The sequence below is a fragment of the Cynoglossus semilaevis genome, chromosome 14, assembly GCF_000523025.1.
Source record: "Cynoglossus semilaevis isolate Cse_v1.0 chromosome 14, Cse_v1.0, whole genome shotgun sequence".
NCBI classification, from domain to species: Eukaryota; Metazoa; Chordata; class Actinopteri; order Pleuronectiformes; family Cynoglossidae; genus Cynoglossus; species Cynoglossus semilaevis.
This window is the reverse complement of record NC_024320.1, coordinates 14,057,663-14,081,649: the sequence shown is the minus strand read 5'-3', so window position 1 is coordinate 14,081,649 and position 23,987 is coordinate 14,057,663.

Genomic DNA, 23,987 nt, shown 5'->3' with positions numbered 1-23,987 from the left:
ACAATGAGAGGAGGAAAACAGATTTAGACTTCCTTTCTGGGCTGCACTGTATCGAACTGTTGTGGTTTTGCGACATCTCTTCCCTCCCTTTAGGCATTTTTGTGCAAACCTTCTCTCAGCACCTGTGCTGTCGAGAGGCGTGAGTTCAAGCAAAACTGGAGACGGCTCTCCATCTGCCTTACACTGTCTAGGTGGACCCTTCCGACATTTTGTTCAGTCACCGAAAAATAACAGCAGACAGGAGGAGGAGAGATATGTGAACAAATGTTGGAAAATACACTGCATACAAAAAGACACTCCCATGTAACAGTTTTCATGTGTGGCCTGTATCAGCTCTAGCTTATTATTCTGCTGTACTTTGCAGTTAGACTCATAATACTAGATATAATGTGTTTTGGACACTCGTGTTAAGTTGAAATCTTATAAAAACCAATCCCTTGAATTTCTGATGCAGCTAAATGTGTACATTTAGCTGCTACAGTAAGTAACTAATCTCTCAATAACTGTTTGTTACAGTACCATAAATCAACAAATGTGATATATTGTCACTGTGTTGTGGCATTGAAACTTAATGGAGCTAATTTCTTTGCATTTGTGTACACAGTACACACTCACATATAAGGTACTAGGTATTTTTTCATTCATTATTTCTATTGGAAGTAGCTGTAGTATTTCATTATAACATGAACATAAGTTCTTCGTTTTAAATTCTACATGAAATATTACCAATTCAAAAAGCTTACCAACGCAGCCACACTATTGATAGGACTATGGAGGAAAATTCACTGGTGTACTAGGTCTAATAAGAACATGTATTTAAAAATAAAAAACTTGAAGTATCAACTAAATGCTTCATTTAAGTAAGTATAAATAGGCTATTAATATATTTATCTATATTTATATTGCCATGCTACTATACCTACTTATACATTATGCATCATCTCAGTGTTAGAAAATCATAATTATGTATTCACTTTCATATACAGAATGAGGAGAGTTAAGTTCAGAAGCAAGAGCAGATGGTACAAAAATAAGCAGTATTACTGTCTTGGTAATATATATATATATATATATATATAGTAGATTTCTACTCTTCTTCTAGTAGAAAACAGGGTTGAAATATAAAAAGGTCGAATGAGCTGAGTCTCAGCCAATCCCAGGCCTGCATGCACAGTACACGCAGACTGATGTCACTCAGTAAGCATATGCAATAAATACAGACAACAGGTTAAAGGGGTCTCAAATTGTTTGCGGCAACATTCTATGGATGGGAAATTGTGTTGGTTGTCCTACTGATATATGAAGTTGAGGTGAAGGACGGCCACAAACATGCCGCCAGCCACATTCGCCTTATCATACTATTGATCTTCCCCACAGCAGTCACCTTGTGGATTACCATATGTAAAAACAAGGTTATGTTGAGACGACATGTGACAGAAATATATTAAGATATTTTAAATCTGACTATACTACATGAATTACAAGCCTGGTATAGAATTCTCTCCATTCTTTCCTACAGAACTGGAGCACAGCTAATAGTAACATTAATCTCTTTACCATCTAATACTGACTAATTAGAGCACGGTTAAAACGTAATGTTATAAATCCAGATTATAACATTTATTCACTCCCTCTCTAAAAGCTGCAGTGCATCTTCAATGTGTTATTTATTTCTTCACTATCAGAATTTCTTGGCACCTCTACTGGCTGAATGTGACTTTTATTGCATTAGCTGTTGTCATGCTAATGCTCCTCAAAAGCTTGAACTGGGTTATTTGTGGTCTCACCAAATCTGCTCTGGTGTCTCTTTTTTAATTAAATGAAATTAAAATATCAACTATTAGTACTACATTTGTATCCTGACAAGTTAACCTGCAGTTCCATGTGTTGACCACCACTGTGCATTTTCCAGCTAGATAGTGATGTCTAAATCTGTTTGAACAGATGTCCCTGAGGGAGGGGTTTCACCACTGCACAAGGTCACTGACAATTTCAACCTCAGTTCTTCTGTCTCTGTTATGGACATGTTGTGGGCTTATAAAGCTGTATCTGTAGCTGTTCATTAGGTCCTTCATGGGTTAGTGAGTGGAGATTACAGCAAAGGTTAGTCCTTTGGCTCATGAGTAAACATGGGTAAGGATTCAAGTTTCCTTGAATATTTTGATGGGAAATTGTGTCCATTCTTTTCCAAGTCAGTTATGTCAGTTTGTTTTTTTGTTCTTGTGAAAGGAGAAAATTCTGGACGTTTTATTCACCACAGTGATGGTGTTGAATTGCCTGTGCTTTATGAACTGCGAAACGTCTTCCAGGACCTCAGTGGGCTAGCTCTTCATGTAGTCCATCAGCCTTTAATTTAAAAATGTCAATTATATGTGTCTTAATTCTTTATTTGGGCACTGGTTTCAATCCCTCTCTAAGATTCTATCACTGAAGAGAAAGTGTCGCCTGGATGGAATAACGTTGTTGTTTGCACTGCAGCTTGAAACATGGCTGCCAGTTTTCTACAAACCATCTCATCCATCTAAAATATTTTACAAGGTAAATGACAACATGCTGCAGAAAGTAGTGACTTCCAGAAAACTGGGACAACCACCAAGGTGATGAAGGGAAACTGAGGGGCACTCAGACTGGTTGTTTTGGACCAAACATTGTGGAGAAGTAGTTACCAAAGACAAAGACCCCAGAGAGCATTTGTGGTTGTAGTAAAACAGCACCTGGGGATGGTTGGTGTAATAGAAGGGGAGGCTGAAAAAGGCATTTGTAAGAAATGAAAAATACTTCTTCAATGCTGACCCATATGTAGTGGAACATGATATGAGTCAAATCCACAAATTATTGTAATACTAAAGTTATGGCTTGAACTGTTTTTCCTCAATACCCTAACCTCCTGGGTGTCTGCTGCTATACTAGTAGAACAACTGTTTTTGAAGCATCGTTTTGAATTTGCATGTGACTATTTGTAATTTTTATTTTTTGTTGGCACATACTGGACAGTCATGATAAAATTGTTGCTGTTTTCTCACATAAAAATTTAAAATCTTGCATGCAACCACCTGCACCATATGGCATGAGCATTTTCTCCTTCATTTCCTTGACGAAAATTATCTTACATCAGCAACGATCAGAGACTTAGGAGCTACATTAATGCTGTGCTGCCAGTCCTCTTAATGCACCCCTTGCTGATTTCCTTCTCGTAAAAACCTTAGTCTTTACAAATTAAGTCTTTGAAGATCCGTCTTAAAAGTGTAGGCCTTTTTGGCAGCCATTTTTGGTCGGCGGTTCAGTGATTTTAGCCTACCTGCTTTTAGTATAACTCTAGACACAGTGCATATTGAATCTTCATAGTCTTTATTTTTAAGCCTTAATTTCCCATTGTACCTACACCTGTTCATTGATTGCACGTGACCTGTTAGAGAATAAATTGTTGTAGAATTATCTGCAACCATCCTTGGAGTTCCTTAGTTCCCCCCTCTGTCTATCATGAAAGTAAATATTACTACACAACATTGTGATTAAATGCAGACACACTCTGGTGGGGAAATATGGTCGGGTTGTGATTAAAAATGAGAAAAGACTCGGAGAAGATAGAACGGGCTCCCTTGAGTTAAACTGCAGACTTCAGAATCACTGATGCCCATATTGTTTTCCATTTGGCTTAATCAAATGTCAGTGGCAAAGCTGTGGGATTTGTCAAACACTAACTCAGCTGTCTGACCTCCAACACTGATAGTATATTCTAACTGTGTATTGTCTATTATTAAAAACATCAAATTATATTTGTGTCTATATTATTTGCTGTTCCTACTGTTTTCCACCTACAACAAAGGAAGCTGCACAAACAAATTAAAATGGAAAAATGAATTGTCTCATCGTTTAGTAAATGCACTACATATATTTAAGTGTTTTGGAAAAAATAAACTATGGAATCATTAAAACACTGATTAAACACCCCTAAATAAATAAAACTTTGCTTTAAAATAACATCTTGCAAAAACCTGGGGTTTTAATACTTGTTATGAATTTCAAAAGTTAAACTCTCAAAGATAATCACAGACATTTTACTTCTATTTATGTTAACACCAGCCGTCGGTTCTGTCGGAGTAAAAAATGTTTTTAATTTTTTTTAATATATTTATTTATTTTATTTTATGTATTTTTTGCTTTTAACCAAGTTGTTTGTAACGCTGACACTTTCTCTTTAGTTTAGGGGTAGAATATAATTAACATTTCATGTCAAGTTTTCATTGCATCTTTTTTTTTATTTATTTATTTGACAAATGACAGAACAGTTATTTGCAACAAAAAATAGGTTTCTGTTTACTCTAGGATGGACTAACAACATGTAATGCCACCTGGACTAAAACCATTCTCATTCAAAAGAAAATAAAAAAAAAAGCATGTGGGGATATTTTGTTTACAAATCCAGTCCCTTTTCCCCAAACTATAATTTTTCTTACTTGCAGCAAGATCAGAAAAAAACCCCACATGCTCACAAGCGAAAGAAAGCTGATTTTCCACTTGCATTAGTCGACATTTCCTCAGGAGACAAAGAGACAGAGCATTTTGTTGAGCTGACAGTTGTTTGGTAGCCCCCTGCATACTGTACACCACATTAACTGTTTCCACACATTGTTTGCCATTAGGCTTATGAAATGTCAGCAGCAGTGTTTCAGGATTTGGTGAATGTGCTCCATGTCTGAGGACCTCTAACAAGAGAATGGCTCCACGGCCTAATCCGCTGAAGACTTGTTTACAATACAAAGCGAAGCACAGCGCACGCCTCCACGGATTTAAAGAATCTAAGCGTAAAACAGAAGCAAAGCCGGTGAATGCAGCTCTTCACATGTCACTGTAACGGGCTCTCTGGAGGATTGCATAGTTACAAAGTGTATAATTAGAATAATTGCCTGTGGATGTTTGGAAACATACATTCGATGTTTGATGTCGATTATTTTATCAGCTCACGGCTACATATTGAGAAGGCAGCTGAGAAAGAGACAAAGCAAATGCCGCAGAAAAACACAGTCCAGAGGCTTTCAGCTAATCATGCTTTTAAATGTTGCAAAAGAAGAGAATGTATGTGATGCAGATGTGTTAAACTAATCTCACACAAAACACAGTTGTGACCAGGACCAGGACAGAAATGAGCATGAAATTGAACACTATTTTTGTTCCGTATAAAGAAAAGCAATTAAAAGAATTAACTTCACTGTTGCTAAAAGTTATCTTGCACAGAATAAACTGCCATCTTCCGTTGCTAGTCTCCATTTAACGTCCACATCATTTTTTTTACCCCCATTGTATTTCATATGCTGACCTTGTTAAACACCTTACCGGTATTTCAATGTGAGAAATAGCACATGTAATTTGCGGTAAATCACAAACGCCTGCAGTGGCTACACACACACTTTGTTCTCTACGGTGACATTGCCTGCTCTCCAGACTGGAAGACTGAGATGTGCTCCAGCCAGTTGGAGGGCCCTTTGATGGAGTACAACTCTCGTGTTCACCTATGGTGGACTCCATTAGTTCTCCATCCATAGGTGGCAGTGGAGACAGGATCCCCCTGGCAAATTTGATCAGCAAGATTACACAACCCTGGTGTACTAGATCATTTAAACTTCATTTCTGCTGCCTGCACGGACCACGATACATTACTCCCAACGTGCAGTGTATCTATCAATCCCCTCCACCTGGCTTCTGCAGACTAGATGGATGGGAAATGGGAAGAGCACACTGACCAAACATGGGCTTTAACTGGCAGGGGGGGTGGATGGGTCAAGAGAATGTGAGGCTGGGGAAGACGGCCCTCAAATAACACTTAGAGCTGGTGCAGATTCATCATTGGGAAGGAGTGGTGGCCTCGGAGGAGGCCATCAGTAATGATAGACGGCTGTATGAGTGTCGGCCGTCCCTCTGAGAGCGCTCTGGCCTGGTCTGCACACTGCCGAAGGACACATAATCTATGGCTGTAATTGGACGCCAGCAAAAGGGAATATCAACAGTGGATTTGTGGATCGGATCAACTCTATCATTTAGAAATCAATCAAAACTGGTACAGCTGTCTGGAATTATTACAAAAAACTGTTTTTGTTTTTTTTAGTAATCTTGGGTTTGATGCATGCTTTAAAAAAATAATGTTGACAACTTTTGGACCTGAAAGTCATGGAAGGCACTTTTGCGTTCTAGTATGTACAACAATATATAGTATATGATCTGAACTATATTTTCACTTTCCCTTTGAAATATGTGTCAGTATATGAACTGACAACATACAATCGGTAATTAATTGTATTTTACTATAAGAAAACATTTTAAATAAATCAACAATAATAGGTTTTGAATTCTTCCTCATACACAGTCTTTTCCACATGGACTACAGTCTTTGTAGACTGCTACAGACTAACATAACCCCAACCTTCAACTTGAAATGAAACACATTTGTAATACAGTTTGTGAGAACACAATCAAAAACAAACTGAAGGTTTTTGTTCCACAGATCAACCTCAACAAAAACAATCAAGAAGACAGTATAGTGGGACTTCTAAGTCCTGCTTGAAGAAACACTTCAGGAGGCTGAACAACAGAAGTGACCAGAATGTCCTCATGTTTATTGTATGAACGTGGGAATATTCTGTGTTATTCCCACTGAGACTTTCCATAAACTGACTGCTCTTTATACTACACTGGGTCCTATTTATGTCAGCCTCTACTTCTTCCATTTCCAAACATTTTCTTTGCATCTGTCTGAGATGATGGCATCATTAGACTATCGGTTCCTGTAGCCAAATTATAATGTGATCTCCCACTTCATCTATTCTTTGTCTCCTCTTCTCTCCAAGCTGATGAATAGCTTAAGGTCAGACCATCAAATTAGTGGCTCCCATTACTCCCCAGGCACTAATGGCATCTTTATGAAAGGAAAGATATGTAATCTCTCCTAAAGCCTTTCGGTGGACCACACTGTTTGTCTCAGGACAGAACAGAAGTGCTGTGCTTTTGTTAACTGTAAAAATGAATGGGGACCGAGTATATGGATTGAGCCTGTGAGTGTGACGTCCTGCATGCACACAGACTCACAAACACACACACACACACACAGACTGCATCATTTTCTCTTTTGTCACTGCAGCCTCAATTATGGGACTACTCATTTTATTACTGCAAAAACACTAATGGTGTGCAGAACATAAAGGTGAGAAATTCATCATGGGCAAAATGTCTTTAACATGTACAAAATATTTAAAGAAAAACAGTGTTATACAAGGACACAATGTGACCTGTTTTGTCACTGTTCTAATTACAATCCCTGGTTAAAAATAAAGATAATATATCTTTTTTTTTTATTATTCACTGGCCCTTCTCAGAACCAATACTCTGATTTGGCTTTTTTTCCATTTCCTGTCTCAGCGAAAGATGCATAAATGAGACTTGAAGTTCATCTGGACCGAGACCGAAATCAAACAGCTTCAGCTGCTTCAGCGACAGACCTCCCACTCCCCTGTCCTGGACAGCCGCAGTGGAAGTCCATCACTAGGTCACAGCCTCAATCCGTCACTGTCTGTCTCCACTTTTTGCCAACAAGAGCAGGTCCAAGGAGAAGACGGCAGTGACTCAGGACTGCGGCACTGAAGTTTTTCCCCTTCACACAGTTGGCGGTTTCACAAATCTTTCAAATCTCCTCCTGTTTTCCCTTTTTCATTGTGTCATTAATGAATACCTGTTGCATGACAACACTACACAGTGACTTTAGATGACCTGAATGTGCTCTGAATTATAAGTGTAGCTCACCAACATTTAGTATATGTTTTTACCACAATATCATAAATAATGATGTTCCTTCTTCCTTCCTTCCTGCCTAAGGAGGACGCTACTATGAAAAGACTAAATCTGTTGTCAAACTGTTTAGTTCACTCAAAGACTCAGTGCTTCTTCCACATGGAGCTGGGGCTGAGGGTTATAACCTCAATCCCTCACTTGCCAATGGAGATTGAACGAGTTTTCTTTTCGACTCAGACTGTTGCCGTGTGTTATGAATTTCAACATAGATGCAACGAAGTTGGTCTGAGTTTATACCTTTTATAACTTTTCTTTGAGAATGTTTCAAACACCTGAACTAAACTCATGCTGCCGTATTATTCATCCAACACTGTGCACTTTGAAATTCGAATTATGTGAAAAGCTGTTGGTTATTTAGGCCATTTTAATTTAACAAACTGACCCCTTGGGACAAAATAAGCATGGACACTGAGTTGATTTCAATCCCACACTGGCAGATCATCTCCTTCTGTCTGTAAAAGCCCGTCATTTTTACCCCATCCTAGCAAATAACATTCTGGGATATTTTATTTTTCATTTACAAAAAGGAAATATGGGAGATTTTTCTTTTTCTGTTTTCATAAGTTTTTTTTTTTTTTTTGTAAATCTGCATTGAAGTACTGCCATCAGAACAGTCAGACTTCTGAGCCATAATGAACGGCATAATATTGGCGAATGTAAACCAAGCTGTTTCCTTGTCAGAAAGAGAGAACATGACTTTCTTAAATTTATACATAGTGGCAATGTAACAGGGGGACACTGTATGTTGAGAACGTCATATATAAGGATATTTACTGGCTATTTACTGTATATAATGATAATAGGTAGGTAAAAAAAGGTACATTTGTTAGTTCTTGTAACATTGAGAAACAGGCAGGCACCAAATGCAGCACTAGAGAGATGTTGATCAGGTGCAGAAAGTTAATTCAATATGAAAATAACATAAGCTCCCTGGACACTGGACCTCTAACTCTAGAATATTAACTACAACCAAAGAACAGGAACTAGGAACAGAACAATGGCACAAACAACAGGCACAGCGCAAAGCAACTACATAGAACAACAACCAAGAACAACAGGCACAAAGCAACTACATAGAACAACAACCAAACAAAGACTGAGTGAGGGACAGCGGTATATATACCAGGGCACCAGGTGACACCAGTGAGACTAATGAACAGGTAATCACAGTACACAGGTGAGTGTGATGACACTGATTGCACAGCAGACAGAAGCAGGGGAGAAAGAGACAGACATGTTCCCTTTTCAAACTATACAAAAAATCATTACCTTTTTTCCATTTTAGATTGTTTCAATTGAAAATCTCTATAGTAATCTATACTTTTTATACATAATGTTTTACAGATAGGACTTAAATTTAATATTGGGTTAGAGTAACCAACACTGGTTGATTAATGAAAACATTTCAAAGATATAGAGTTATTTTGTGGAAATTACACTAATACACTCACATTTTGCTAATACTGTACTAAAATTGTTATATATATCTTGTAAATTAAATCTTAATTAAACCCAATTTCTTGCATCAGAAGACACCTATTCACAAATCTGTGTCCACCTTATTTTACTCCTAAGTGGCAGGGCACACAAAAGCAAAAATCAAACCAGAGATCAATGAACAAAATGCTGGCAATAATATCCTCAGCATATCCTGTCTAGGCTTCAATCTGCTGACCGTAAATGATAACAGCCAGCTGTAAATACACGGGACATCAAACTCTCTGGGAGCCAATAACTTCTAAACACCATTAGAAGCTCACATTTTTATTTCATTCCCTTTTCCCCAACCTTGTGCTCTTTTTAAAGCTCAGTCTAACATCTGTTGTTGAATTCAAGACCTAATAGGAAAACAATATATATATATAGATCTGCTTTAATAATATTTTAATTCATTATATAAATGTATGTATTTTACTGCACTTCAGCATATTTACATCTGAGTTTCAGACAATTAGAATAACATTTGGAAGGTTTTAGCAAATTCTAATGTGTGCCTTCTGTTTGAATATGGGATTGCAGAAGAGTGGGGCAGGGCTGTGAGAAGATGGCAGCCTCATTACTCAGCACTCATAGTCCCCTCCACTCAAATCCAGTCCCAGTAGTTCACATTATCCTGAGTAACCGTGCAAAGTGATCCCCTTTACACCGACCACTGTGGTTCCATTTGTCACCAAAAATGGGTCATGTTGTATCTATTCCTGTATCACATGCAGTGCCCTTAACATTTTGTTATGATACGAGTTACAAGTTTAAAAAGTGATTGATTTCTAACCACACCTTTTATTTTAAGAGTGTTTGAATTTTGCAACACCCAAAAAAATCGAAATAAATTAGCCTTTAAAAATACATTTAATACTGGTTGAGAGTTGACATTCTTAATTAGCCAATGTTAGTTTTATTGAATAAAACAAATCACAAAAAGAACTGTATATAACACTAGAATACTTAATTCACTGGAAGCTGCTGGAATTTATCTGTAGTATTTGTGTAGTAGTATGTTTGGTTTTGTGCAGTATGCATGCAGGTCTGTAATGTAGTTGAATGTAGTCTCCGTTTAAAGAGATAGCGCTTCAGTTTGTGGCTAAAACACGCCAACTAATTTGCACAGGAAAAACTTTAACAAAAAAGGGCTTTTGCAACTTAATGCCTGGTTTTGATTCTCAGACATACGTAGGTATACATAAGGATTCGTTATACAGGGAGAATTTTCACAACAAAAATAAGCAAAAGCTTCAACAGCATCAACTTCTGTCCCACAACTCAAAGCCAAAAATATGAAATGTATTCCATCAAATAGATTTTATTTTGCATTCTACTAAATAATTGTTTTAAGACAAATATAATGGCTGGTGTAAAGTGGCAAATGGTACATTTCCATAACAATGGCTGAATCATTATTCACAGTTGCAGCTAGAATGTCAGTTAGACAGGATTCAGAAAATAACTCAAATTCACATTCTATAGCTTGACAGCTGAGAAAATGGCTATATTGGTTATACGGATGTATATCCAAGTTGACATTAGTGATGTATTTCTCTGTAGACACTGGAAAAAAATATATATTATAAGAATGCAAACAGGGTTTTATCTACAATACATATATTTTTACATGTAACTGACAAAAAACAACAACAACAAACAAACAAACAAACAAAAAAAAAAAAAACAAAAACAGGAAACTTCCAGCCTAACATTATTTCCACTGAGTTACACTGTGCACTCAAATTGAACTTGAACATTGCCTTGCATAACACAAGCTTCCAACTCCTGCAATCCAACATCTGCTCATCAGTGAGAAGCAGAAACAGAAGCCAGGAGGCACACATTCAGTTCATTCTATTCTCACACTGTCCACTTAATTTCATGTGTCCTGACTCTGAAGCAAAAACATAAATATTTATTTTATGTTTGTGTCCAATATCAATGGTCAATCTTATGTTATTCCTGCACAACTAAATGACGCTATTTACTTTCAGTATAGAAGCGGCAGCACAATTAGAAGCTTGTTGGGTGATGATTCCTATAGCCTTCCCACTAATTTCATAGCAGTGAAAGGTCATAGTAGTGCTGCCTGTTGTGTATTTGAAATATGACATAATGATAATGGCTATGGGAAGTGTTAGTAGATCAATAACTCATTGAAATGCAGATTTTATAGTATTATATAATTTTATCCAAAGAGGTTTTTTTGTCATCATTGCAGCATAAATCTATACAACACAATAATCTCCATATTTTTAAAAAGTCAAGATGTTGTTTATTTCTTTATCTGTATTAAAATGGCCACAGTGACCCTCCAGCCTTCCTGGTACCACATTAAAAAAGAGTAACTACTGTGAGACTTAAACTGTGCTCCACAGTGAACAACCTTGGTGCCTTAACTGGATAAAAGGCTACGATAATGTGTTTGCCAAAATAAATAACCTTGTGCATTCAAGAGGTAAAAAGTCCGGCTTGTACACACAGGCTCTTTTTTCCCCTCAAGGTAAACTTTGATGTTTGGATGCAACCATCCATTGTGCTGGCCTTAAATTTATGAAGAGCAGAACAGAAGGAACTCCACCACATTGATTTCAGTTCGTTTGTTTTCCTAATACTTTAGAATTAACCCAAGGTCGCCTGAGGTTTTTGTAGCATCTTTGCCTCTGTCTTCCTTTCTTTGTTCTCATAGAATGACATTTAACAGGGGATAAGAAAAAAGAAGGTAATCTTTGCTTTTATTTTTCAACTTTTGAACCAGCAAAAAGTTTTTACTAATAACAAAACAGGACTTCTGAGCTGCACAAAACTTCATTCCTTAGGAAAGTTCAGTACTACAGAACTGTGTTTCTCATCTGAAATTGGCATCAATAATCCCAGAGCTCCAATAAGGACAAGGGATTAATGTGAGTGGAATAATTAAAGAAATGGATTGTTGTTGCTTAGTGACCTATTAATTTAAGTTTCTAATGTGAACTTTCACTTCGGGCACTTACACAAGTCAAGTCAAAAGCTTTAGAGAATCAGATCCTTTTGTCTGGCCTTACTGACTTTTAATTTGTCTTTTAACCAATACTCATAGTGGATTATTGCATGCTAAAGCTCTAGCCTTCTTTAAATCTAAATTATTTTATAAGCATTGCAAAGTCTTTATAAATAACATTTTGTAGGTTTTTATAATGCGCTTTTCCATAATTGCTACATAGTTTGAGTGGTCAAGTATTGTGTAAGCAATACTTGTGCAAAGGCTACAGCTAAACAAATCCCAATGCTGTGGAGATGTGTTGGCGTTTCAACAAATTATTCATTAACTCTGGCACATTCTCTAGGCTGGCACAATGCGTGATGGGTTGCTTCTTGTTGGGTAAATTGTTTATTCATTAAATCGAATGTAAACCAGCGCAACACACATTTAGTCAGGTGCTCTGCTTCCTGATCAGGTCTTCCTATGACACCCTGCCTTGTCCCAGAAATCTCCACCAATGGTTTGGTGCAGAAGATTCCTGTGCCCTGTGCAGCACCAAGCAATGCAAGCCTCCAGCATACAGGTGACATCATGACCTGGTATTGAGGAAGCTGACAGAAGTGGCGGAGTCATGCAGACAGTAGGCAAAAAGTAGACCTTCCATCTCAGCAAAACGTCCCATACAGTTCGCAAAGGCCGGAGAGAACGACAACCTCCCTCACCGGAGAGTAACATCAACAGTACTCTCATCAGGCAGTGAGTGGCTGATGAGGGTTGACCTGGGGAGGCAGCTCCAATTCCCCAGGGAGATCACAGAAACTTCGCTCTGGCCAGACCTGATCATGTGGTCAGAACTACAGTCAAATGGCCCAAAGCCAACGAGGTGGCAATCTGGCAGCAGCTGGACAAAGACGTCGTCAGCATCTTCGAGCACTCACTACACTGCCAAATAGAGACAAGGCCCCAATGGGATACCTTATAAGCTGTACAAGTATTGCCCAGAACAGGGTCCAGAACTTCTGTGGAACCTCATGAGGGTTGCCTGGAAGAACCAAGACATCCTTTCAGAGTAGCAAAGGGCAGTTACAGTTTTTATCCCGAAGAAGGTGATATCCACCATCATCAGCCAGTTCAGGAGAATTACATTCCTGAATGGGAAGATCTTTTTCTCCATACTGGCTAAGAGGCTGACCAACTAGCTGACTAGCAACAGGTACATTGACACCACCTGCCAGAAAGCAGGTGTGCCAGGATTCCCAAGGTGTGGAACACTCCACAGTCATATGAGAGCATTCAGAAAGCAAAAAGAAAGAGAGGTGACCTGCATGTGGTATGGCTAGACCTTGCCAACGGATCCGTCCTTCACCAACTCATTGAGTATGCCCTGGACTTCTTCCATATCCCTGGCTCCATCAGAAACTTGGTAGCCAAGTACTTTGAAGACCTCAAGATGTGCTGCACCCATCAGGACTACACTACAGCTGGAGGTAGGTATAGCCATGGGATGCTCGATCTCTCCCATTCTTGCAGCCTTCGAGATCAAGGGACAATGACACCTGGAGGGGTGTGATCAGAAGGAAAGGCCTTTCCCGATCTGAATTTGAGTGGTGTTTTGGACTTCTGTGCTACTCACAATTTGTCCATTACAAACACCATGTTCAAGCATAGGGGTATCCATCAGTGCACTTGACACCAGGACACCCTAGGCTGCAGGTCAATGATCGACTTTGTAGTTGGGTCATCTGACTTCCGGCCGTATGTCTTGGCCACTTGGCTGAAAAGAGGGGCTGAGCTGCTGGATCTGCTTACAGAGGGTGAAGCTGGACAGACCTGGCAGACCCAAGCGTATTGTGACGGTTTGTTGGGAACATCTGGCGGAATCCCCTGTAGGGAGGCCTTCGACAAGGTCCTGAGGGTAGTTAGAGACACTGAGTCCGAGTGGACCATGTTCTCCTCTTCCATTGTTAATGTGGCTGTTTGAAGCTGTGGCTGTAAGGTCACCGGTGCCTGTTGTGGCAGCAATGCCCAAACCCGTTGGTGCACACCATCAAGCTGAAGGAGTCCCATCGAGCCTGGTTTGTTTGGGGTACTCCTGAGGCAGCTGACAGGTGCAGGCAGGCCAAGCGGAGGTCAGCTTGGGTGGTCGTGGAAGCAAAAACTCGGCCTCGGGGGCTGATCCACTGATCTCCCATGCTAATAAGCAAGGATATCTCTACCACACAAGGCCGCAGAAAAGCAACCAGCATTTATGAGGTCTTCCAAGCTGTGATTTTCAGTCAAGGCTGTATTTTTGGGGCCAACACTTTGCCCAGTGGTTCGTCTTGCCTCTGTCTATATGGATTTGCTGGACCTTTTAGCTTGTGTTGCTGGATGCTCATTATCAACATCATCACTGTCCTCACTGTAACTGTTACTGTCCTGGAGCACCTCTCCTGTTGGCTTATATGTAAAATTATAAAATACCTTAGACAGCACTGGACTTGAAACTTCCACAGACATCCACATTGACTCAGACTTTGTTTCCCCGCCAGACCCTACAAAAAACCAATATCAATATTTGAGATACAGTTTATTCCATTACCTAGCCTGTTCAACAGTCTTTCTACTTTCTGAAAGACTGACTTAAGCTGCTATTGATTATTGTGGAGTGTAAAAAACAACATGAGGTTGATGAAGCGTGTGGTTAGTGGTGGTTAAATCCAAACTCCAGCCTATTGGGGCACTGCCTGTCCTGGACTTGTACATGGATTACACACAGTTGCTGGTCCCATCTTGGCAAAAAAAAAAAAAAGGTCAGATGGGTATAAAAAAATATTTAAAGCATGTCCAACAGAGTACCAATAAATCCCCCCTCTTGCCTGGAATGTGTAACAACATCCACTGTTTGATAAGTTAGTAAGTGCACACACACGCACACAGACCTCTTTTACTGTTAACCAACAGAAATATCAGACTTGTTGTTTGCACAGCTTGAGTGATGTGGCACCAATGTGACCTACAAAACAGACGTGGTGAGGCCATAAATCACGTCAGTTCTGGAATTAATCACCGTGTAGAGGACATCTCCTGCCATTGCTGTTCTCTCACAATCACTCTTGGCAAAATACTCATGCTACCCTTCCTTCTGTCCTCCCCCAATCATTCCCTTTCCTTTTACTAAATGCAACCAATAATATTCATTCAAAAATGGAACATCTCTATGATTATGTTAAAACACTGAGTTAAGGTTTATGGAGTAGACCCTCATGAGAGATGACCTTACAGCCATCTGTACCACAATAAGACATGTCACTGCTCTTTTACAGTGGTAAACAGACAAAAAACAGACAGCGATACAGGCTTGACTTATGTCATGGTTTAAAAGAGTGCCATTTCACATTTCTTTATAAAAATGCAGAGTATCTGTAAGAGGAAAGAAGAAAAATAGAAGGGACAGGAGAGAGAGCAGTCCTCCTCTGTGACCCATGGGAGTTCCCCGTCAACGCCTAGAGGACCAGTATGACGAAAACTGTTTTAACCCTGGTATTTAATATGATACTAGCTGTGCAGCAAAACTAGTTTGGCTCCTCATTTGTGCGCACACTGAAAAGTAATGTGCGCTCGCTCCTCAACTAATGTGCACTAATTAATCCACATGGGAATGAAGAATTCGAAACAGTATTATGCTGTTGATCAAATCAAAATTAACACGCACTTGATCCCCATCTGAATGTGAACAAAACAGGTATCAAGTGTGCAGCAGATCCAGCATTAACAGTTATTGTGGACACAAAAGTGTATTTGCAGCACTTTAACTTCAATGTGATCAACTCCGTATTCCCGTACTCCGTTTTCACACTGGTACTTGCTGTACAGGGTATTTGCTGTGCAGCAAAACTAGTTTTGATCCTTCTTTGTGTCAATCCAGGTGGGGGTTTGTTTCTTGAATATACTAATTCGGGTGCAAAGCCACAAAAACTACTACGCTATGCTGATCACATGTTGTGTATCGATCTGACAGCCATCCTTCAAAAATAAACACGCACCCTGCCCCCTTTTCAGTGTGAACAAACATGTATCATGTGCGCAGTGAATCCAAATTTAAAATTCAGCAAGAACAAAGGCGTATTCACAGAGCTTTAACTACTATGGGAGTTAATACCTTATTTACTACAGTAATACAGGATTGAATTCATGATTAAGTGTGAAAAGCTTTGTTAAAAAACGAAAAGTTCAATTCACTAAAGCAGTAGCTGCTGTCACTAAAATTATCCAACTAGCATTGCATTAATCAAAGAGTGAAAATAAGCTCTATTTGTTTCGATTCCTGCTATCTTTCAACAAATGCTGTGACTTTTTTCCAAATGAGGATGCTGCAATTGACATTTTTTTCTCACACAAATGAGACTTTTTCTAAAAGGATAGCAATTCATTCATCACCTTTAATGACTTTAAGTAGGAGAATGCATTTAATTCACAGTTTTCTCCACAGCTGACTTATTACACGTGAAGCATCACAAGGGAGCGCTGCTGCTTTTTGATTACATTAGTTCTTTATTTTGGCTCTAACTAATAACTGTCAACAAAAACACTAATCTCTGAGGTGCAAAAAAATCTTTCTTGGATGCTCAGCTGGGATGCAACAAGGTCAGTTCAGGAACAACCAAGATTTTTTTTTTTTTCTGTTGCCTTTTCCACTTCCTCTTAGTGTCAGGTTGTTGACTTCTTCAAAGGCTTCTGGTCACCATCCATCAGCTGTCAGACAGACAGACTCCTTCCCTCATTTTTCTTTTCCGCTCACAAAATCTCTGCCTTCAGTCATGAAATGTAGTTATGTTTTATGTGATGGGGTTGCCCAACTTTGTCATTTCTAGTTCAGGGATTTTTCCCTTTTTTTCAACCTTACAGAGTCTTTTGTCCCCCAGGCGGTCTATGGATTATGATCTTACTCAACAGGAGACTGGACAGGTCCAGGATGTGAAAGCCAGCTCTAAGTGTCAAGCCAAATATGCTGCTGCTGCAGCTGTAGGGCTGAGAGGCATCTCTCACCTCTTTCCCATGTGGGTTTGAAGCATATTTTAAAGCCTGTGATTAGATCAGACAGCTGTTGAAAGTGTTATAGGGCTGAGTCAAAGGTCTCAGTATGTGAACAATGTCCAGAATTCCTGGAGTCTGCTTCAATGAATATACAACAGAAAGCGAATGTCCAAAAATGTAGGTACAATTCCCCACAATGCATTAAAAGTAAATCAAAAGTTGCTTTGCTCCTAGGAACCCTGTTATTTTCTGCTTTGTAGTAAATACAGAAGTTGAAAAGTTGGGTAACAATATTGAGCATAAAAGCAAAAAATAAATGAATAAAACAAATTCAAAACCCATTGTTGATCTACTTTACATCTGACAGTGTTCTTTCAGTCTTTACATTCAGTATTAAAACAACGCAAGGTGGCAAAACTAAATAAATCACACAGTCTCCCTTTGATTTCTTTCCTTTGTTGAATTATTTTAGCTAAAGAGAACAGGCAAGTAAAACACAGTCAAGCAACAGAGGAAGTCCAACAAGCAAACAGAACTGCTGCTTTTACCCTCTCTTATATAGGCATGCAGTTGTCACGTGACTTGCACTTGAACCAGCACAGGTGGAAACACTTAACCAGCACAGGTGAAAATTAGCTGTTTGTTTCTTTGCATTTGTTTTGTAAAATGTTTAATTTGAAGGGACAAAAGTAGAATTTTAGTAAACTAATTCAATTTATCCTAAGAAAATATGAATTTAAGGCAAAATAAATATATTTGAAACTATATTTTATATATTTTTTAATCACCACAGACATTAAATATACTTGCTTTGATCACCACTACAAAATCCACTGTAATCCCTCATCATCATCATGATCTATGATGGTGTACCCTCAAAATGACACAGGAACCAACCCCTGATTGGTGGCTTGTGTGTAGCAAATGACAGCCACAAAATCAATACTTTCCAATTAAGTGGCATCTGTTCCCTACGGATAGTGCTGCCCTGGGGGTTTGTTCCATCATCTGTTGTTTTAGGTCTATCTTTCCCTGATTATGCCTTTATAACCCTGTAGTTTTTCCTCATTCGGTTTTAAATTAGGGCACAGAAGAAAAGAAATAGAAGACAAGAAGCGTTAGGAGACATACACATTTAGAAGAAAAAGAAGGGCTCATTTCTGAGGCCATTATGCTCAGTAGGAACAACAAGCAGAATCAGTGACTCACGACGCAAAAAGCCAATAACACACGACTTAGGAGAAGTGGCGATGAATTTGAGGCAAATGAAAATAACTTCTGAAAGACTGTGCAACAATCTGCCAGCATTGTCATCAGCTGCAATGCATAAGCTACGAGGACACAATCTGTTTCAAGGACTTAGAACAGTCTAAATCGACAGTGTTGATATCCCATCTAACCATCCACACACAAAAATACACACATAGCCATACTCCATGGGGGAAATTGCTAGCAGGAAGTCCCCACTCTCTAAAATCTGTCAATTATGTTTTTGGGTCAGCAGCCATAATGGTCTCAATAGGCCAATAGAAATTAGGTGGTGCACTTACATCAAAGTGGGCTGGGACAATTGGTAAATGTCTGCAACATTAGTTTACTTGGCACCTTCCTCCACCTTTGGTTATGACTCATAAAACACCTGAAAAAATCCAAACGAATCCAATGATTCAAGCCAGGGGCAGCATTCCTTAAGTAAATTAATAAAGTATACATTGTCTATTAATGTCAGCCAATGACAGATTGTGCATGTCAGTCAGTCTTCACAACAAAAAGCCATTGTAATGCATGTCTACAGTCTTCACAACAAAAAGCCATTGTAACATGAAGTTCTATGAAGGGTTTTCCTTCTTTTTCAGAGGCCCATAAATCTCAGGGTTTATTGATGAAACCATCAATGATGCCTTTTTGGTATAGCAATCAACTCTGGAGTGTACACTATTAAATTTCACTTTTATTTTTCCAAGTCAAAGCAAAAGGAGCATTAAATCACAGACTGAAGAGGACACTGTCAATGTGTCTCCCAATTTGAATGTTCAATTTCTGCCTTGAAGACTGCAGACTGGTTAAATCCAAGACAGTTAGATGCATGTATTGCATGTTTACCGATTTGTACTTCAGATTGCCTCTGTCATCAGGGACAAATAAAAACAAAACAAAATTGCCCATCCGCCAGGCCTGAGGATGTTTGACAATTTGTAAAAAAGCTACATCCATCTCCAAGATAAAGTATTGAACCTGAACGCTGGGGGAAATCAGCAAACACATTCATATTTGTCAGCAAAAAACCCCACTGTGGACCAGATGGGTATATTGTTTCTATTTGCTAATGATTATTTTTTGATGAGAAGAGAAAAAGGAATGAAAAATAAAAAGGAATCATTTAAGAACAACTATACTTCTTGGGTGTACATACTAAATTGAAGCATTATGATTGATCTATTTGTTGAATTTTCCTTGTGAAATAAGAACAATACAGAGCATATTTAAAACACTAACACTAATACCGAATGCTAACATTGGGCAACGTAGCATAAAGAGTGATTTTTTTTTTATCTCAAATACTTTGGGAGTTGGCTAGACTGAGAAAGACCTATGATGTTTTTACATTAAACATTTTACATATACTTATTTATTCTCATGAATATTACTACACTGCAAATGCTGTCATTTTTACAGGTTGACATTTTGTTACATTTAGACAATTAACAAAGATTAGATTAATCAAAACATAAAGAGATAAGTGAAATTAAATTAGAATCATGATGCTCAAAGTTCTGATCATGTAAAAAGGGGTAACCTATGTAAAGATGTGTAAAGGGAGCACAACTGTTTGTCTGGTCATGAGAGATTTGCCGCTGCAGTTGCTGCTGCTGCCATCCTCACCACAGTGATGCTTCACTTTGAATTGCACACTGGTATTTAACATAATGAGGTCACAGTATTACTGAGATCATTCCAAAAAAGTATTGCACATAATGAGGTAACAGTATAATTAAGAGTTATTTAGAGTCCTGACCGCATATAGAAAGAAACTGACTCTGTTTGCTTTGTTTTCTATTGTCGTGTCGCTCCTCCCTGGATGCAGAATAATCACCTAGTGGTTTGGATGGGACGATTTACTGACAATTGCTTTAGCTCTGGAGATACTGGTGTCCAGGAGGGAAGTGGACAGTCGATCACTCTTTTTGTAGTTTTTACCTCCCTCTGCAATCTTTTCAGTCGCTGTGCAGCCAGCGCAGACTATACAATCTAAAAATGATGGCCTGGTAGAAAGACACAGGAGCGTTTGTCTGCAGCTTTCAGATCCCCAGTAAGTCAATGCATTGCTGAGCTGCCCTAATGAGGGCAGATGTGTTTGTTGACCAAGAAAAATCCACTGAAATGTGGATCCCTGGGAACAATGCAAAAACTCCTTCAGTCACCAAGTTTAGGCTTAAGGTATTATGTCACACTACTGCATAAACCACTGTACCTCATCCCCATGAGTCGTCTTTCTCAGTGATCAGCCTGACCAAGGTCAGAAAATGTTATTAAGATGTTCAAGAGGTGGATGGGCATAGAGTCGTATGTGTGTAAAGAGAAGAGGCCTAAGTATACAGCCCTGCAGACAGGCATTGCTATGTGTCAGGGTGGAGGAGTTTTCAACTCCCAACATTAACTGTTTTTAATCAATGCACACATGGCAGGAGGTAAGTTCAGGGCAGACAGCTTGACTGTGAGGATGATAACACTAAAAACTGACATATGGTCCATAAAGACCACCCTTGCAGAGGTCTCAGGATGTTCAGGTGGTGTTGAGGTGGACATGCTGTTCTCAATGGACCTGTTTGCCTGTCAGGCAAACTAAGGTTGGTTGTAGCTGGTGGGCCCTTAGGATGCTTAGCCCTGGTGGAAACCTTCTTCAGGTTTGCCCTTGCTGTGCTGTACAAGGCCTGATCTGAACACAGTTTTTGATAGTGCCTATGCATTGCTTGCTGAGTCTGGGTAGTACTGCAGGACATATGTTTAAAAGCAGTCAACTCTCTAAGGACAATTCTGCAGCTGTGACAGGACATCATCAGACCAACTTTTTACAGTTTCTACAGTGGAGTTAGTTAGTTAGTTAGCACGTTATGTGTTGTGTTAGGAAGTTATAAGGACGCTTAAATGGTGGTCTATTTAGCCCAGTTAACAGGCTTGCCTGGCATCCTCACCTATGTGTGCACTGCCTATGTAGCCTACGAAGCTCTGCTAAGAGCAACAATCTAAAGAACCTGAGGAAGCTTTCCTTTCTCCGGCGGGATGTTATGAGTCTTCTGACAGTCACTTGTAACAGTAACTTGGCAGTTGTATCTGCAATTTACAGAGGTCAAAGTGACTCTAGATATTTAATTTACAGAGGTCAAAGTGACTCTAGATGTCTCCTGCTTTGCACCAGATCCCATTTTGACATCACAAATCTATATTTCTTTTTTTTCCTAGAAGTAGTTTTTGGTTATGACTCCAATGGAATTCCATGTGACCACATGGGGGACACGACCCAGAGGTTGAAAAATAATGACCTAGACAGAGAGCCAGACATAACTCATGCAAGAGTGCACCTATTAAATTGTATCTGTACTAAATGCAAAATGAATGTGAAAAACTGGTCATTGCCAAAAAGGATTTGATTTTTTTTTCATGATGAAGAAAAAAACTGTCCAAAGACAGATTTATAAGACTACTTTTACAAAAGACAGCAATTCTTCAAAATGTTAAACAAAGACTGCTTCAAATAAAAATGTTGTACAAACAACCACAAACAGAAAAGTGATTGTAAAAATATTTTCTTATTCAACTGTATCTTTCTCAGGCAATTATTTTTATGCTGCAGTCAACTTTGCAGATTTGTTTCTTTATTTGTATCAGCAGGTATAAATACTTGTGTTCTGATGAAAATGTTCTCTTTTTCAAACCCCTTTCTGACAGATGACCCAACTTGCATTTGAGTCCAGTCATGAACAAGAAAAAAAAAAAAAGCAATCACAAACTCACATACATGAATACAGAATTCAGCTCAGGGCTAGATTCTGGACAAAACATTTGGAGCTAAATAGTTTTATGAACATTTTGGATATAGTTTATGAGCCCAGGGCTCTTTCCTTTTTGAAGGTTGCTTAACATGGAAATTACATTCAATACCAACACATACACACACACACACACACACACACACAAACAAAAGAAAATACAGGAATGTTTTAAATGGATCGTCTTCAATGCAAAACTGCACAGAACGGCAATTGTTGAATGACTAAATAGTACTATTTGCAAGCCTATAGTAAATGCCTCAGCTTGATTCTAAAAGCAAGCCTTTTCTCCCATCTGTTGAGCTATAATATCCCATAACTGCATTTACACAGGGCAGTGTTATCTTAGAATTTAATCCTACAAAATCCCCCTGGGAAGAAGGCTGTTGATGGAACCCGGCTAAAATCAATGCTGGTCCATTCACAATGGCACCACATGTGCACCACTGCTGAGCTGGCACCTCTGGTCATAACATGACCAACAAAAATATTTTGGTCACACTTAGGTGAGCTTACACTACCTCCCATTCCAGGGGGAGCTTTCCAAGCACTTCAGCAGATTTCACAGTGTCAGCGGTGACAAGCTTAATATTTAGAGAGCAGAGTTTATCACATCCAGGGCAATGCTCTGATGTTTGTGAGCAGAGCTAAATTTCAATCTCATTTCACGTGAGTTACCCTTTAAACGGCTGCCATTTCCACGGAGACAGCAGTACATTTTATATACAGTGCACTTATCTTCCAAAGAAAGTTTTCAGGCAGAGTGATGTCTTATTTTTATCTTGTTTTGCATTCACAGCTGTCAAAGTGAAACCCTGAGCTATAGCTGCAAATAACACCTCAGTGCCTTTGAAAAATATAATGTAATTTTTGAAAGGTAACGTTTGAACGAGGAATAGTTTAAGCACATTTTTCCATAAGACACATTTATGTAAGCTTCACTTTTTCAAACCTTTGTCTAATCAATTTTGAGTCTATACTTTAATACTTTGTTTTTAAAGGAATAGAGCCACCCTTTGCAACCATGTGTGTAACCTGCCTTTATCTTCCCAATGCAGACAGCAATTGCAGATGCATGCTCAGAATTGATTTTCTCTCGGAGAGTTCCCAAAGCGCCTCATCTGAAAACATACAAACAAGCAGGTTAATGACATGACCCCACTATGACCTTATTCCCTGTGTTTAGGCGTAGCATCACTACAGGTATAATCATCTGAGTCAGGCTGTATCTATTTTTATTTATATGCATGCAAATTGCTTGCGGTTGCAGATATTACTTCCTTGGATTCAACTTACAAGCATTCATTTAATGACTAGTCAGTTAATTTATTTTTTAAAAAAGACCGGAACCCAGCTGATTTTGATTCAGATGTATGGACAACAGTCTCACCTCAGCTGGTGATGTTAGCAATGGTTATGACTACATGTGAGTTATGTGTTTACTGCCAAAGAACATTGGCAGGAGGCCTAATGCGTCATCTCCCACTCTTTTTCCAAGGCAAGTGAGGATGAAGATTTGCATGCTCTCGGTCACTAGAGGCCTGAGCACTGCATGCCAAAGGCATAGGAAACTGCAAATGTTTGGTGCAATTTCAGGAAGAAATAAATCCATAAATAAAACCAAATTATATATATATATA